At 44.2% G+C, this 13866-nt stretch overlaps 1 pseudogene; it reads right to left on the reverse strand.

The window, feature by feature from the left end:
- Window positions 1-11041: 11041 nt before the first annotated feature.
- LOC134981722 (5S ribosomal RNA) lies at window positions 11042-11160 on the reverse strand (annotated as a pseudogene).
- Between the last annotated feature and the right edge of the window lie 2706 nt (window positions 11161-13866).

Below are 13866 nucleotides of genomic sequence, written 5' to 3' on the forward strand. Positions count from 1 at the left end.
GACCCACACTGTATCTGACCTGCATTGTATTTGACCCACACTGTATTCAACCCACACTGTATCCAACCTACGCTGTATCCAACCCACACTGTATTTAACCCGCACTGTAACCTGCACTTTATCCGGCCGATGCTGTATCTGACCCACAATATATACTACTCACAGTGTATGCATCTGTGCAGGGTGAATACTGGCTGCTTTATTTTTACACTGCAATTTAGATTTCAGTTTAAACACGCCCCACCCAAATCTAACTCTCTCTGCACATGTTATATCTGTCCCCCCTGCAGTGCACATGGGGGGGTCATTCCGACCCGATCGCACGCTGCAGTTGTTCGCAGCGCAGCGATCAGGTCGGAACTGTGCATGCGCCGCCGCATGCCAGACGGCTGAAGGCCATCATTACCTAGCAATCGCCTCTGCCTGATTGACAGACAGAGGCGGCCACTGGGCGCTAGGGTGCGGCACAGCGGCGTTTGGCCGCTATTTTTGGGGTGCGGTCCAGCCAATGCAGGCGTGGCCAGACTGTGCGGAGGGGCGGCCGCAGCGGCTGCGTGACGTCACACGCAGCCGCTGCGACCCGGGGCAGCAACGAGTAACTCCCGGACAGCCGTGGGAGCTGCGCTGGCCGGGAGTTACTCTTCAAATACAAAAGCATCGCCACTGTGCGATGCCATTGTACTTGTGTGATGGGGGGGGGGGGGCGGACTGACATGCGGGGTGGACTAGCCCTGTGCTGGGCGTCCCCCCACATGTCTGGTAAGATGATCGCAGCTGTGCTAAATTTAGCACAGCTACGATCAACTCGGAATGACCCCCATGGTTTTGCCCAACTGCTAACAAATTTGCTGCTGCGATCAACTCTGAATTAGTCCCTGTATGCGATCTGCACTACATACAACCCAAAATAAATCCACCTACACTGTATCTGACCTGCCCTATATCCACCTACACTGTATCTGACCTGTCCTATATCCACCTGCACTGTATCTGACCCACACTGTAACCTGCATTGTATCTGACCCGCTTTGTATCCAACCTACACTGTAATCCGCACTGTGTCTGACCAGCACTGTAAACTGGTCAGTATTTAACTGTGTGTCCCAAAGTATTCTGCACTGTACTACGCAGGTACGGAATGCTATTTGTGATTGCGGAGATTTTGGGGAGCTACTCGACAGAATGGCTGATTGATTGGGGCTTTATATGGGCACAGAGTGCCAGTCATCAGGGACCCAGGGCCCCCAGGAGGGGGGAACAGACTGAGCACTGAGAATATGCATGTGCTGAGGGCATGTGCACTTGTATAGGGGGCATCAATGTCTGCTGTTGCTATTTTGCACATGGTTTCTGGGGGGTTTTCTTTGATGTTTGGTAACTACTTTAGAGCAATGATATTCTACACACGATTCTCAGGAAATATCTGTACTGGGTTGTTTTCTGTTGATAGTACTTGTGAGTTGGTTTGATTGGTTATTGCTAATACATTACTAATTTGTAAAACATTTTTAAACAGAAATAACTGCCGCGTGTTTGTGCCGCTGCTCTGTTGCTTAGTTTAGCTAGCCAGGCTTTGGCCTATGTTGATGAACAGTATTGTGAGCAGGGGTGGTATTCAGTATGCCGGCTGTTGGGATCCCAGCGCTCAGTATACCGGCGCCAGAATCCCAACACCTGGCATACCAACAACTATTCTCCCTCTTGGGGGTCCACGACTCCCCTGGAGGGAGAATAAATAGCGTGGCACGCAAAGCGCGCTACTGTGTCCGCAGCATGGCGAGCACAGTGAGCCCGCAAGGGTCTCATTTGCACTCGCCCAGCTGTCGGCATGCCGGCGGTCGAGATCCCGGCACCGGTATACTGGCAACCGGCATATCATACTACACCCGTGAGCAGTGAGGTGGTCAAAATTGACTGGAAATGAATGTTATGTTACTGAGGCTAATAATACGAGGAACAAAAACACCCCCCCCCCACCCCCTCCAAATTCTGTTATTTTAGCTGTTTTGATGTTTTAAAAAAAAAGAACTAGAACCAAAATCAAAACCCAAAAAGGTGCTTTTGGCAAAACCAATCCAGATCCAAAACCAAAACACAAAGGGGGTCATTCCGAGTTGATAATAGCTGTGCTTAATTTAGCACAGCTATGATCACTGACACAGACATGCGGAGGGGACACCCAGCACAGGGCTAGCCCGCCCCGCGTGTCTGTCCGCCCTACAATGCTTTTGTACTTGTGGAGTAACTCCCGGCCAACGCAGCACCTGCGGCTGGCCGGGAGTTGACCCCCCCCCCCCCGCACGGTCTGGCCATGCCTGCGTTGGCCAGACCGAGCCCCCATAATGGCAGCCAAGCGCCACCGTGCTGCCACCTCCCACTCAGCGACCGCCTCTGCCAGTTAATCAGGCAGAGGCGATCGCTAGGAAACGCTGGCGCATGCGCAGTTCCGACCCGATCTCTGCGCTGCGATAAACTGCAGCGAGCGATCGGGTCGGAATGACCCCCAAAACCCGAAACGTGTCCGGTGCACATCTCTATAATGAGCCTCTGTATTTATGAAAGAAGATAGCATAGAGGAAAATCACTTTTCTCTACGGTATCTGCAACCATCTAAAATTTTGCCGTCAATATACAATTGTATAGCGATGGAAAATAATTTACAAAACACGTATACATTTACTGCTTATTGTTTTTTCACAAATCAGCAGGTAAGTGTGCTGAGCTGCAGCAGCTACTGGTGTCCAAGCTGGGTGTGGTTCATCAAATCGACAGTGTCTAGGTCGACAATGTTTAGGTCGACCACTATAGGTCGACAGTCACTAGGTCGACATGGATGGAAGGTCGACAGGGTTTCTAGGTCGACATGTGCTAGGTCGACAGGTCTAAAGGTCGACATGAGGATTTTTTTTTTTTTTGTCGTTTTCTTCATAGAGTGACCAGGATCCCAAATTAGTGCACCGCGTCCCCTCGCATGGCTCGCTTTGCTCGCCATGCTTCGGGCATGGCGCCTTCGCTCCGCTACCGCTTCGCTCAGCACACTTTACCATTCCAATCGTAGTCCACGTGGATCGTTAAGTATGAAAAAAATCAAAAAAAGAAAAAAATGTGAAAAACTCATGTCGACCTTTAGACCTGTCGACCTGGCACATGTCGACCTAGAAACCCTGTCGACCTTCCATCCATGTCGACCTAGTGACTGTCGACCTATAGTGGTCGACCTAAACATTGTCGACCTAGACACTGTCGATCTTCAGACCGGATCCCGTCCAAGCTGCACACGGGAGATTTCATGATGGCTGCGAGACAATAATATTTGATCAAGAATACTGGATCAACTGCGTGAAGACTAACCTGGTACAGTAAAAATATTTTGCCTTTAGCTGAGATGAGTGGACCGCCATAACTTATTAAAGCTTTAATGATTTTCTGAGAACACACTCATTTCAGAGAAATGTCCATTCAAGTTATCGTAGGAAGCAGCTGGTTCTAAGTTTCCATAATAATGAGCAAATTCTTTCTTAAGTGCAAATTCTTTCTGAAGTGTCTGTTGCATAGTCTTGCCATGGGCATACATATTTCACTGAATTAAATCCTTCTTTACTGAAATGATAGGAAGTGCATAAGTACAATTAATATCACTCTCAGTAACATGCCACTTACCATGTGTGTGGGTGGGTGGCAGTTGTGCAAGTAGAAATATTTTATTAATGGTACTGTGTGCCAGAAAATGGGCGTGGTAATGGGTCATGAGGGGACATGACCACATGACACTAGGGGAGTGGCTATATTACACTAGGGGTGTGGCCACACAGCATAGTTTCTTTTCTTTGCACTCAAGAGGCAAGGTTAGAAATATATAGTACTGCCTCCAGTATAATAGGAATATATAGTAATAACCCCAGTATAATAGAAATTTATTGTAAATTGCAATTTAATAAAAATACATAGTAATGCCCCCATTATAACAGGAATATATACTGTAGTAGTACCCAACCGTCCGAATCTCAGCCCTTGTTTCACAGTAAGTTGTCAGTAAGACGTCTCCTCCACCAACATGTTTCGAACAGAGAATGGTGGTTTTCAAGGAGAGGAGGGATCTAACCAGTATTTAAATCCCATCTGACCAATCAGAAAATTTCTCTATCAACTAATTCTTCACAGTGCTATTATCTCAACAAATCACCCTACATATAAATTGCCTGGCAGCCATCCCCAAAATCCCATAAAAATACATATTAAAAACATGAATTCATTATGATGATGTCATATGTTTTGCCCTTCCCCTTCACTCATTGGTTATAAAATCCATCCATCAATGGGCCCAATTCACTACGGATTGCAATTGCAAAGCTGTTTGCAGCAGCTTGGCAATTGCAATCCTTAGCACTGCAAATGCAGGAGGAGGTGAATACTGAGATTGCATTTGAGATGAAAATCGCGACCATCGGTTGCAGTGTTCATCTTCGATGGCAGACTGAGTAAACGTATTGTTTCTCAGGCTTGCCATCGCAGTGCGGCTTCCGAGGCCAAGCGAACTGTGGGCCTAATTCAGAGTCGATCGCATCAGCAAATTTGTTAGCAGTTGGGCAAAACCATGTGCACTGCAGGGGGGGCAGATATAACATGTGCAGAGAGAGTTAGATTTGGGTGGGGTGTATTCAAACTGAAATCTAAATTGCAGTGTAAAAATAAAGCAGCCAGTATTTACCCTGCACAGAAACAAAATAACCCACCCAAATCTACCTCTCTCTGCACATGTTATATCTGCCCCCCCCCCCCCCCCCACTCCCCCTGCAGTGCACATGGTTTTCCCCAACTACTAACAAATTTGCTGCTGCGATCAACTCTGAATTACCCCCTGTATCTCATGACTCAGCCCTTGGCCTCGCTACTCAGGGAAAATGGGAACGACACCCCCATCATTTTCCTGAACTCCGGCTGCCCCTTCCCCTGTCCCTCCCTTCGAAAGCCTCTGCCTGCCAATCATATCTGCACCGCAATTGCAGGACCCGTTCTGCACATGCAGGACATCACCATCGGCGAAATGCAGTAAGGATTGCATCAGTGATTCTTATTGAATCACCCCCCAGTCCCCAATGCCTAGGTCCTTTAATCCTCAATCTAATGGGTTTTTTTTGCTTGCTTTTTTTTATTGAGGAAGCAATAGGTAATCTGTCCCTAGAGGACCAGGATCACTGCTAAATAGTACTACCTATTAGTGAATTACAGAGGCGGAAATATTCACTTTTCTTTAACACCTGCTGACAGGTGAGACAGTTCAAACTAAATGCTACGTGCTACCTCGCCTGACACAAACAACTTGTTTTCTGGCGTTTTTTTCCAGCGGGATTATGGTTTGATTTTTGAACAAGAACAATATCAATGTGGTGGTGAAATGCAGCGTGTTGGATATATTGCAATTTTTCATCAGCTTTAAAATCTGGTGGTTTGTAATCCACCCAAAGCCAAGCCAAAAAGTGGCAATTTGACAAAATTGTGGCTTGATAAATGTACTCCTTTGATGTTAGACACTTGTTTCATACAACATTACAAATATCTACTACTCCACTATGCCACTTCCCTTTTCTACAGCTCTTCACCCTGTTATACATGCAATTTGTGTAACCTCATTATTTAATTCACTTCTCTTTTTCTAACAATTCAGTTTCTAATGTACAAATCATTTTAACCTCAGTATTCATTTAATATTAAACAGTTCTCTTTTTCCAACAATTAAGCTTGCAATGTGCAGACCTGTTCATCCTTCCTATAACAGAATTTCTAAACTTCTTCCTGATCACATTTAGAGGCTCATTTATCAATGAGTAATAAATTTCACTGTGAGTGATAAATTTCACTGTGAGTGATAAATTGCACCAGCCAATCAGCTCCTAACTGCCACGTTACAGACTAGGGGGCCTATTTATCCAAGATGCGGATGTCATGTGATAAAATCGCCCAAACTCGCACTGCGATAACTGATTACATCGCAGGTATGTATCAATTCTCGCATGCAGGGACACAGCTTGCGATCAAGCCCTGTCCCTGCGATGATTCTCTGCAGCACCATCGGGTGTATTTTTCGTAAAAAATACCTCGATGTCCTACTGCGCAGCGGACACTGGCTCCCTGGACAGGTGAGTATGTTTTGTTTTGTTTTTTTACTTTTTTTCTTCTTTTTTTTAACACTTTGATCAGCTTATGTGTCCACCGGACAGGGGCAGAGAAAGCTGGACAAATGCCTCACTATCGCAGTGCTGCCCTGTGATCTCACCAGCCTGAGCTGACGAGATTATCACAGGGCACACTGAGGTATTTTTTCACATTTTTTTTTTTAGTAAATCTAGTCAGATCGCATTTCCCATTATAAGTATGGGGAATGCGATGTGGCTTACTAAAACAAAAAGTGAATTAAAGGGTCTGGAGCAGTTTTTCATGAATACTACTTCAAATGCCCTTTAATATATTCAGGTGATACTAAAATAATGTGAAAAGGGTGTGAAAACATCCTTTTTCACATTATTTTAGTAAAAAATAATGTTAATAAATGGACCTCTAAAGGGTCTTTTTATGAAGCTGTGAAAAGTGTAGAGAAGTGAGCCAGTGGAGAAGTTGCCCATGGCAATCAATCAGCACTGAAGTAACATTTATAATTTGCATACTATACAGTTGTACGGAGCAGCTGATTGGCTGCCATGGGCAACTTCTCCACAGGCTCACTTCTCCACTCTTTTCACGAATAGACCGGTGTGTTTGAAAAAATGACAGGAGGTGATTGGCTGGTGCAATTTATCACTCACAGTGAAGTTGTGTTTGTGTGTAGGTATATATATCTACTATATAAAAATGAAAATCTGTCATTCTGTCCTTCTGTCTGTTTTTCTATACAAATCCACAATTTACAAGCAAAGAACGTGAAATTTCACATACAAGCGTATTAAAACATGGCGGACGCAACTAAAACAATTTGAAATCCCTGGCACCCCTGGGGGGGGGGCAGACAGCAGCACAGAGTATATCAGGAGACAGCATAACGCCGGAATTGTTGGACCCATGTACTCAAATATTGGTACACATATGCCTTCCAATCTGCCAACAAACACTGTGGGAGGAAGACACCCCTAGCACCCTTAGGGGTGAGCCAGCAGCACTGAGTATTTCAGCAAACAGCATAACTCTGGAATGCCTGGAGCAATTTACAACAAACTTGGTACACATATGACTTACACTCTGGAAACAAACACTATGGGGGTCAGACACCCCGAGCACCCCTAGGGGTGGGACAGCAGCACAGAGTATGTCAGCAGCCAGCAAAAACTGTGGAAGGCCTGGAGCAATTTACACCAAACTTGGTACACATCTGACTTAAAATCTTGGAACAAACTCTATGGGGGTTAAACACTCCTATCAACCCTAGGGGTGGGACAGCAGCACAGTGTATTTTAGGAGACAGCAAAACTATGGAAGGCCTGGAGCAATTTACACCAAACTTGGTACACATCTCACTTACAATCTGGGAACAAACTCTGTGGGGGTTAGACAACCCTAGCACCCCTAGGGGTTGCACAGTGGCACAGAGTATTTCAGGAGACAGCATAAATCCCGAATGGCTAGACCAGTTTACAACAAACTGGGTACATATATGACTTACACTAGGGGGAAAAAATGTGGGGGTCAAACACCGCTAGCATCCCTTGTAAAGCGCAACGGAATATGCTGCGCTATATAAGAAACTGCTAATAAATAAATAATAAATAAAATCCCTAGGGGTGGGACAGCAGCACAGAGTATGTCAGCAGACAGCATAACCGAGGAAGGCCTGGAGCAATTTACACCAAACTTGTTACATATTTGACTTACAATCTCGAAAACACCCCTACCACGCCTAGGAGTGGGACAGCGGCACAGAGTATTTAAGGAGATAGCATAACTCCCGAATGACTAGACCAATTTGCAACAAATATGCTACACATATGACTTACAAGCTGGGAACAAACACTGTGGGGGTAAGACACCCCTAAGGTTGAGGCAGCAGCACAGAGTTTTTCAGCAGACAGCATAACTCTGGAATGCCTGGAGCAATTTACACCAAACTGGGTACACATATGACTTACACTCGGGAAACAAACAATGTGGGGGTCAGACACCCCTAGCACCCCTAGGGGTGGGACAGCAGCACAGAGTACGTCAGCAAACAGCATTACTGTAGAAGGCCTGCAGCAATTTACACCAATCTTGGTACACATCTGACTTACAATCTGGGAACAAACTCGCAGGGGGTTAAACACCCCCCTGCTCAGGGGTGGGACAGCAGCACAGAGAATTTCAGGAGACAGCATCACTCCAGAATGCCTAGACCAATTTACAACAAACTTGCTACACATATGACTTACAAGCTGGGAACAAACACTGTGGGGGTAAGACACCCCTACGGTTGAGGCAGCAGCACAGAGTTTTTCAGCAGACAGCATAACTCTGGAATGCCTGGAGCAATTTACACCAAACTTGCTACACATATTACTTACACTCTGGGAACAAACACTATGGGGTAAGACACCCCTAGCCAGAGCCATCTTAACAGAAGTGTAGGCCCCTGGGCACAGCAATGCACTGGGGCCCCTACCCACCCATCAGCGGTAGGGGTGGGGGTGCTATCAGCGGCAGCTTTGATGTCCCGCGGGGGGTAGGGGGGTTCTATCTTTCACTCAGCATGTAGGACCTGGAGAAATAATTTCTGCCAATTACTCCTTTACTGCACAGATGGGGTGGGAAGGAGAACACTAAACTGTAGAAGGAGACATTGTGCTAAATGAAGGGGCCCTGGTACATGACTTCCAGGGTGGTAGGGAGTGCTTACTACACAGGGGAGGGGTGGATTGTGGAGTGGGCTTAATATTCATCATTTTCCAGGGGTCAGGGTAGCTTGCTTTACTGCAGATATCTCCAGTTCCTGGAAATAGATTTCTTAGCTTTAATGGGATAAAAAAAAAACTAGAGAGTCCCACCTTACAGGAGGTACTGGGGACTTGGGGATCAGAGTTCAGGAGCCAGAGCAATCCACCAACAAAAATATAAAACTGCATATTAGGCGTGTGGAGCTGGAGCAGTGACCCAGCTGCTGGAAGGCTGATATCTCTGGTTCTGGGCATAGTAGAGACAAGATGCCAGTGTCCACTGAAAGGGGAGACTCCCAGCTTTTGGATTATTCCCTCAGAAAAGTCAGACAGAACCCGAAATATCTGGCTGGGAAGAGCAATTAAAAGGCTTGGATGGGGACCACTGCTTTGAAGTCGGATATCTCCGGTTCCCCAGGGCCGATTTTCAAAAATCTGGTACCCCTGGAAAGAGGGGACCTTCAGCTATCAGCCTAGGGCCCTTCTACTCCTGGGGCCCTTGGGCAAGAGCCCATTGAGCCCATACGAAAAGACGGCCCTGCCCCTAGCACCCCTAGGGTTGAGGCAGCAGCACAGACTATATCAGGACATCCATGATATGTCAGTGATGAGAGGGCTGCCTGGGACCGAGGCAGTGACATGATGTGAGGAGGGGAATGGAGGTAGCACAAACCCACACACTGAGAGTTATATAGTGGAAGTAGCACGGTCCCCCAGCAGCACATTGGGTTTTCATTTTAGTGATGTGTATAACATTTTCCATGCTTTTTTATACTATGTTATTTATACCGTGTGTTTAATATCTAAATTAATTTCTGTTAACAAACATTCTTAAAATCCTGGGCAATGCTGAGTACTCCAGCTAGTGTATATATATATATATATATATATATATATATATATAAAAAGGGGGGGATGAAGAATATATAGCGACCACGGTGTCAGTATAATGAGTATATAATTGCCAATTCTATTTAATTAAAAGGTATTTATTCACATACAGTTATACATAAAAGAAACATCTAATAAAATGGGACATTAATAAAAGCACAACTGAACTAAAAGCACTTAAATGAGTTGTATAAAAGCTACAATAAAAACAGATATAAAGATTTTTTCTTATCTTAAATTAGGTAGGTGTAGGTTACCAATGCGTTTCGTCTGATGAGACTTCTTCAAGGGGTAAGGGTACAATGGACCTACAAGTCTATTTATAGCAGTTATAGCATGGTGGGAGGGTCCTAGCTTTACAGGGAGTCATGTGATACAATCATATGTTAAGTACATTTAATCTATTTGTATAATGCAGTCTAAAAAATATCATGGTATTAGGAACTATTAGCCAGTGAAAACGAGTGAGTCACAGCATTTTAGGAGAAGTTAAAAGGTGTTAAAAGTCAGTTTTTAGCAAAATCGCGGCACTTCCGCAACACTTCCGGTGACGGAGGCCGCGACACGTCACTTCCGCCCCACTTCCGCTGCCGTCCGCGCATGCGCCCGCGGTGGCGCGATGTCACTGTATAATCCTCAGTGCTGTCTTCAAGTGTCTGTCATCCAGGGGAAGGGAGTAGAAAGTCTCGTATTGTGTCCTCTCCAGGCGGCCATATTTGATAGGATTTTGTGTATGGTTTTCAGGCAGCCGTGGCCATTTTCTAGTAGTTTATTGAGCACAGCTTTGCTCCGGTTTCCATGGTGACCGTTCCACATAAAAGTAAAGATATATAGCATCAGGGATATAGTTTATCAATTAAAATGCATATATTGACAACTTCCAAATGGGTGGTAACATAATATAATGTTAATCTCATAATATTAGGAACAAATTAAACGTGCAAGTGCAAGTGCTTATTTGTATTGTAATAGTGATTCGAATTTTTAAAGGTGTATAAGTTAATTTAATTTTTACTGAGATTTATATTAATTTAATAAGGTGCTTATGCCTTAAGCGTGCAAGTGCTTATTTGTGAGGATGGCTCGAATTTATTAAAAGTGCAAAGTGATACTCAGGATTTAATTTAGCAGTGCTATTATCCGCCTTAAAGTGCTTGTGCATTACTGATAAATGTGCAGTATATATATAATTCGTGATATTATATACTAAAGATAGATAGAGTGTGTACCTTTCTCAGGCCACTATTAATTACTGTATCATACAGTACCTGATCTTCCCAGATGGTCTCCCCTACTGGTACTGATCAGGCCCAACGCTGCTTGGCTTCCAAGATCAGACTTATTTGGGCATTTCCAGCGTGGTATGACTGTAATGACGTTGTGCCTTATGGATTCACACTCCAACCTTTGCAATATTTACTAATTAAATTTAATTAATAATAGTAAACTTAGGTGATTTGAAGTGGCTTGTGAAGTGGGGTGGGGGGGGGGTGAAGGGAGAGGGGGAGGGGAGAGAGGGCGAGGGGATGGGTAGGGGGGCAGGGGGGGAGGGAGGGGGGGGGTTGGAAGTTGGGGTGGATGGCATGGGACGGGAGGAGGGGGGGGCGGGGGGGGGGGGGAAGATACTGCAAGGGAATACAAGGACAGCAGATGGAACTGGGAATATTGAACAAAAATATTAGTACCGTATTTTACAAGAAAGGGGCGATCTCATAGTTGTCATTGAATCCTTTTGGCTGTAATGTCTGTAGTTGAAAAATCCAGAACATCTCTCTGCGTGATAGTTTGTTAGCGAGATCTCCTCCTCTTTCTCCCAATTTCACCAGTTCTATGGCCTTGAATGTCAAGGCTTCTGGATTGGAGTTGTGTGTTGAGGTAAAATGTTGGGAGACAGCGTGGCTCTCCACTTTATTCCTGATATTCCTCACGTGTTCCTGTATCCTCAACTTTAACGGCCTCTTGGTCTTCCCGATGTACTGTTTACCACAGTCACACTCCAGGAGGTATATGACAGATTGAGTGTTACAATTCATGTATTTCTTAATCCTGTATTCCTTTTTCTTCTCAATGTCCGTGAAGGTTTTCCTGTTGGGGTGTAGATATCTACACACATTGCATCGCCCGCACTTATAGGAACCCACGCATTTGGGCCAGGTGTGATCTCTTTCTTGATCATTCTTCAGCATGCTTGGGGCTAAAATGTCCTTCAGGTTTCGTGATTTTTTAAATACTATCTCAGGGTGAGGAGGGAGGATTTCCTTAAGGATGGGATCCATGAGCAGTATTCGCCAGTGATTCCTAAAAGATTCTCAGATGGATTTTTCATGCCGGTTGAAGGTAGTTATGAAGGCCGTAGAGTCTTTCTTTTTCTCTCTTGTTTTATATTCCAGCAATTTGGGTCTTTCAACCATGTTAGTTCTGGTGATGGCTTCTTTTAAGATTGTGTCCAGATATTCTTTTTGTTTGAATCTGTTCCTGTACAGTTCCAGCTGTGCCTGACAGTCCTCTGGTTTACTGCAATTTCTTTTAATTCTACTGAATTGGGAAAAAGGGATGTTATTCTTCCAACTCCTCAGATGATTGCTCTTGTAATGGAGATAACTGTTAGTATCCACGTGTTTAATGTAGTTTTTTGTGGTAATTGTTCCATTTTCCCCTATGAGAATCAAATCCAGAAACTCGATGTGTCCTTTGTTCACATTGGATGTAAAAACAAGATTCATTTTGTTGGTACAGATATGTTTAAAAAATTGGTTAAAATGTTCCATGTCACCGTCCCAGATTATTAAAATATCGTCAATGTATCTCCGGTAAAAAATTAAATGACTTTTAAAATCCTGATGATCATATATAAAAGCTTTTTCCCAACATCCCATAAAAAGATTTGCAAAACTGGGCGCAAAGATAGTACCCATCGCAGTGCCGCACTGTTGTAGATAAAACTGATCCAGGAATTTAAAATAATTGTGTTGAAGAATAAAACGCATGATGTCGCAAATAAAAATTTTATGATCAGTTGTTAGTGTGTCATCTTTATCCAAGAATTCTTTACAAGCTGTTACTCCCTTCTCATGTTCAAAACATGTGTATAATGATTGTACATCTATTGTAACCCACGTGTATGAATCCTTCCACTCTATATCCTTCAGAAGGCTCAATACCGATGTGGTATCTTTGAGATATGATGGGAGATTCTTTACATAAGGTTTTAAAAAGACATCAGCGTATTCAGACAAATTAGAGGTAAGTGAGTCTATACCCACCACAATCGGTCTTCCTGGCGGGTTGTCCAAGCTCTTATGAATTTTAGGTAAAAAGTAAAATATGGGGGTGGTGGGGTCTGATCTCATTAAGAATTGGTACTCTTCCGTAGTGATAATTCCTGTTCTTAAGCCATGCAATAAAAGTGTCCTCAATTCTTCAATGTAATCATCCTTCGGATCTTTAGTAAGCTTTTATATATATATATATATATATATATATATATATATATAAATAAAGCAGTCAGAAAACCAATGCCGGAATCCAGACACCATTCTGAATGCCGACACCGGCATCCAGAATAGGTGCACCATCCCAGTGCCAGAATCCCGACAGCTGGGATGGTGAATGAAGAGACACCGTGGCGCTGGAAAGGTAAGCCGTGGGGGGAGAGGTTAGGTTTAGGCTACGTTTCAGGGGGTTTGGGTTAGGTTGCATCCTGGGGGGATTAGGGTTAGGCTACGGGGGGAAGGGTTAGGCAGTGTGGACGATGGATAGGTTTAGGCACCTATATAAATATATTTATGTATACACACACACATATATATATATATATATATGACACACACACACTTAAGGTGTGTACACACGGCGCAATATGCACTTAACTTTTCTTACGGTCAAAATCGTAAGGAAAGTTAGTGCATATTGCACCGTGTGTACACAGCTTACGATGCCGATGCGCGGTCCCTCGGGATCGGCATCACAAGCAAAAATAGACTTTGCAGGCAAGTCAATTTTGACTATCTTGTGTAAAAGATAGTCAAAATTGTCACTTAGCCAAAATCGGTATCGCAAGCAAAGATGATTTTGGCTATGT

The sequence above is a fragment of the Pseudophryne corroboree genome, chromosome 12 (genome assembly GCF_028390025.1).
Source record: "Pseudophryne corroboree isolate aPseCor3 chromosome 12, aPseCor3.hap2, whole genome shotgun sequence".
Lineage (NCBI taxonomy): Eukaryota > Metazoa > Chordata > Amphibia > Anura > Myobatrachidae > Pseudophryne > Pseudophryne corroboree.